At 38.3% G+C, this 4,752-nt stretch overlaps 1 pseudogene; it reads right to left on the reverse strand.

Annotated features, from left to right (window-relative positions):
- Positions 1–869: 869 nt before the first annotated feature.
- Positions 870–2,407, reverse strand: LOC149185485 (F-box/kelch-repeat protein SKIP4 pseudogene; annotated as a pseudogene).
- Between the last annotated feature and the right edge of the window lie 2,345 nt (positions 2,408–4,752).

A 4,752-nucleotide genomic window follows, 5' to 3' on the forward strand; every position in this document is an offset into this window, starting at 1 on the left:
AAGCCAATCTCCATAAACAGTCCTATAAATGTCACAAGGTAGCTGAGAGGGAACTGCATAATCTAGAGGCCATGTTACCGTTCCTGTTTACTCTATGTTTAGAGGGAAGTGTATAGACTAGAGGCCATGTTACCGTATACATATTTAATTTCTGTTAATATCTTATCAATGCTAAACCCTGCCAAGATGTGAAGATTGTAGTTTTCTGTGACAATGGCGGATAGGAAAACAATGCCATCGCACCTGATAATACCTGGCTGAGCATTGAGTTGGTCTCCAACAATTGTTAACATGCCAGCTCTCTTCAGTGACCTCAAAGAAAAACTCAACAATTTACAGAATGATTATAAAAAAAAAGGTGGTATCACATCATTGGTCACACCTCAAAACACGAGCAAACATTCGAGAACTGACATGAACACTGAACAATATATTGTTGAAGGATCTCACCTATGAAATCTTGCAGCTGCAAAGCTGCACATTTATGTTTCTATCGTTAAAGGATGGCAATTGGGAAGAAATGAATCCCATGTCATTCCACATGATAATACATGGATGAGCAATTTAAATGTTTCAAAGTATTTTTAACATGCCAGCTCTTTTCAGTAACTGAAATGATGAACTCAACCAACCTAAAAGCGTTCATTGAAAAAAAAGGGTGATATCACATCTTCAGTCACATCTCAATTGACAAAAATTGGAGAACTGATGCCAGGACCTACAAATTTAATTTTTAAAGCATCTCAGGTATGAAAAATTGCAGTTATAAAGATCCAGAAATTTTTTACTTCACAAAGCTAGTTAACAGAATATTAATGGAAGATGTGTTTCAAATGGAAGGCCGAAAAGGGCAACCCAGCAAGAGATCGTCTGCTAAACAAGTAGTAGCTCTCTAGCATCAAGATTCAAAATTCAAATACAATACACAATTCTATACAATAAATAATTACATTAACTATTAATTACATAAATTATGTACAGAAATATCTGTGAGCTTTTGTTTTTGTTTTTTTCCCAATTGAAAACTTCGTGGGAAAACCCAGGGGATGCTTACCAACTCTTGCGGATGACATCCCTAGTAAACCCACCAGCCTAGACTGGGATTCGTACTGGGCACCTGACAACACAGAACTAGCCAAATGCCCAGCAATATTGCTAACATCCAGTTGAGCTAACCCCTTGGGCTACGTAGACAGTAATCAGTTGGAAGTTGCAACAATATAAATTGACTCTTTGGCATGCAGCAGTTGTAGTGTATAACAATTTTGGCATTTCTCAAATTGCAATGGTTTTGCAACTAATAATTATATCATCCACAGAGCCGAATCCAGGAATAGAAGTTGTCATCAATGTTCCCCTGACCCTTCCTACTTTCTCCAAGTCTAGCATCAGAGTCTGCAGACCCCTCCCTATAACAAAAAGCATGGTCCCGATAGCTGTAATCTTACAAGGTGTTTTTATCAAATAAGTAGATATTCTCCCAAGAGATACCCAGCTTTGATTTTCCTTATCTAATATCATCAGTTTAATACCTGCAGTTTGATCTAACATGTACACGTCATCTCCCACCACTACTGCAGGACCATACCAATTCATAGTCATTTCATTATCAACAGCAGACCATACATCATTGGATGTGCCATATACAGCTGCATAAATATCTGGGAATACATTTGTACTGATGTGCCTGATATATATTCTACCATCACAAGCCAATGATTCCCCAAGGTCTGGAAAAATATTCAAGTCTTCATGGGATGCCCATTCATTTGCTTCTGAATCATATGTTTCCCATGAAGACAGTGCCCCTGAGTTAGATCCTATTCCCCCAATTGCATAGAGGTTCCCATCAATGGATCCACTCACAAAATGGAACCTTGCTGTCCGCATGTTTGCAACTTTCTGCCACTTGTTTAGTAAAGGATCATAGCAGTTGACCTCATTGGTCGCATCTTCAGTCCAACCACAGCCACCAAGCAGGTAGAGTTTCCTTCCCAGAACTTCACACGTCATCCCATATCTCTTTGAACATGGATAGGGCAGAGCAGGGAGCTTCTTCCACTTCCGTCTTCCAGGATCAAGCACATAGCAATGAACACATTCAGAGCTATCTCTACATAGTGCATAAATCCAACCGTCTGCAATTCCCAACCTTTGACGATAGAAATACAGTTCACTGGATAAAAAATCCCTCCATTTCTTAGAAACACATTTTAGAAGCTGATGATCTCTACGAGGCACCCTTGCTAGGCAGAGAATTCCAATGTCACGAGGAAGACCAGGAATCAATTCAGAATCACTATGCCTAAAATCAGAATCAAATTGAACTCTTGTGTTCTCAACTTGTGATGCGTTATCCGAGTCTGGCTGCTTGCAATATTCCATATAGATGTGTTCTGACATGACTACTGCAATAACAATATGTAATGTGAGATGATATCATCTGACATAAATGGAGTTCAAATAAAAACCAAGCCCTGGGCCTTTAAAATGTTCTTTAAAGAGATCGCAAAAAGAATTGACCTGAATTTTTTATAATTAAAATGAAAACATGTATGCAATCATGAAACTAGTGCTCCTAGAAACAAACTCACATTGAAAACTAATGGATACCTGAAAAAACTGGAAACATGCTGGCCGATTTTTGTTACATGTTTTTTTGTGGTATACTTTAATAGACATAATTATGGCAGAAACAATCAAAGTGCGGTCTAGTTTAGTGGCAACAAATCTGATGTGAGGAATCTATAGAACTTGACTGGTAAAATTTAGAATTCTTCACATGTTCCCCACAAACAGCACTGAGCTACCCCACGATATTGCAGGTGCATTTTGGGAGTTTCCAGGGGCAGGTTAGTCACATCACTGTTTTAAGTGAACATTCTCAGCATTCTGTGACAGAGTTGTCTAGTTCATTTAAGCATGCTTGAAAGGCCTTTTACGGAATATCATTTTAATATTGCTGGGACTGAAATGAGATTCAGTGTGGTGCTGTGGAGTTAAAGAGGTCAGTCATATTTCATGCAGATTGCTAGTGGCAAGGACACTTTATTAGAGATGTCAGTGCCCCACTTTAGACTTGACCTAGCACTTTAAACAGCCACCAGTCCAGGCACTGTTCCAGCCTATTTTTATTCTCAAGACTCAGAAAAAGAAGGCATGTCTATAGCAGAATTAATTACAGATTTGGTACTCTAAATTAGCAGAAGTTTATTAACAAAGTTTGCAGATCGTCTCATCATAAAACAGCAGTTGAAAAGGAGCATTTGCCAGCTGTATTCTATCTCTAATATACCGCATGCCTGAACAATGGAGTGGCTATGTCAACATCTGGAAATATATGGAAGTCACTCATCATTGTCAAATTCAAAGATGGCTATAGAATTGTTTACAAATTGACTCTGTATCGGACAGGGTCTAAGTCAAGAATTCCAGCCCAGTCAACACTGTAATGTGGTGTTCTTTATTAGAAAAATAGAAGATCCAGAACAGAAATAACAGAATATAACATCTAGAGCTGAAATGACAAATTATAACAGCAACATGCAATTGTATAAGAACTGGAATACCACAACAGCAATATCTTTATTTGAAAAGCAATATTCACTTGTCTCTTCAAGGGAGCAACCTCCAGATGAGCAGAGCTCCAATTACAATATGCTTCACGAGACAGCTCATTACATTGTTTCTACTTCTTCATATAGCTTCTATCAGGAACTTTCTAGTAGGTGGAACAAGCAGTAAACCTCCTTACAATTACTGCTTTCACACTATCTATTACATAGGCCTTATTTAGTAAAATGGCCTCAATACATTGCAACCTATCTACTTAAGGGGGGTATAGTAGGACTCTAACATGCCCTCCCCCTTATAAAGCAAATTCATCACTGTGCAATCCGGTGGAAATGCTATAACCCTACCAATCCTGAAAACTGTTTAGTCCATTGAATTCTGAATGGGAAATAAAATTCTAATTAATCCAAATGAAGTCCAATGAGGTTGGAACCACTCTCAATCATCCTGGAACAATTAATAGTAACATTAGAAATTTAAATAAGATAGAGGAGAATGTTACTCTTACTTTAAGAATTTAATATTACTATTAATTACCAAAGACATAGAATGCTCAAAGCTCTATCCCCTGTCTTTTTTCTATCTTCATGGGTTGTTCATCAAAAAATCTAGAAACTGCACCCAAGCATCCCACTTCTAGGGGAGTGGGCCCAATACATTAAAGGACCTTATAGGGGCCATAAAACTTAGGAGAAACTTCTGGTGGTGGTTGTCTTTGAACAAGTTATGCTTAGAAGGTTGCAAACGGAGTAACACTTAATCCCATTCTTCAAAATGGTGTTTCGAACAATGTTGATCACCTGTTGCTTCATCTTGTTCTAAGGCATTACCAGATTATCATTGTGAGCGTGGAGAATGTCAGCACAAATGATGAGGGTTTGTCTTCATCTTGTTCTAAGGCATTACCAGATTATCATTGTGAGTGTGGAGAATGCCAGCACAAATGATGAGGGTTTGTCTACCTATTGCATGTGAAGACTTCTAGTAAGTAAAATAGTACTAACGAGGGCTTTTAGCAATAGGCAACCTCAAAGGGAGTCATTAAAGTGGCATTAAACCACCATTTTGCTAGAGGTAACCGCTGGACCTATTGGGATCATGACTCTAAAGTAAAGCAGTGCAAATACACTTCAAGCACTTGTTGATAGCTTCAACCTGACCATCAATTTGGGGTGATAT

The sequence above is a fragment of the Pinus tabuliformis genome, chromosome 3_1, assembly GCF_031772625.1.
Source record: "Pinus tabuliformis cultivar Carrire ecotype Pingquan chromosome 3_1, CPIR1, whole genome shotgun sequence".
Classification (NCBI taxonomy): domain Eukaryota; kingdom Viridiplantae; phylum Streptophyta; class Pinopsida; order Pinales; family Pinaceae; genus Pinus; species Pinus tabuliformis.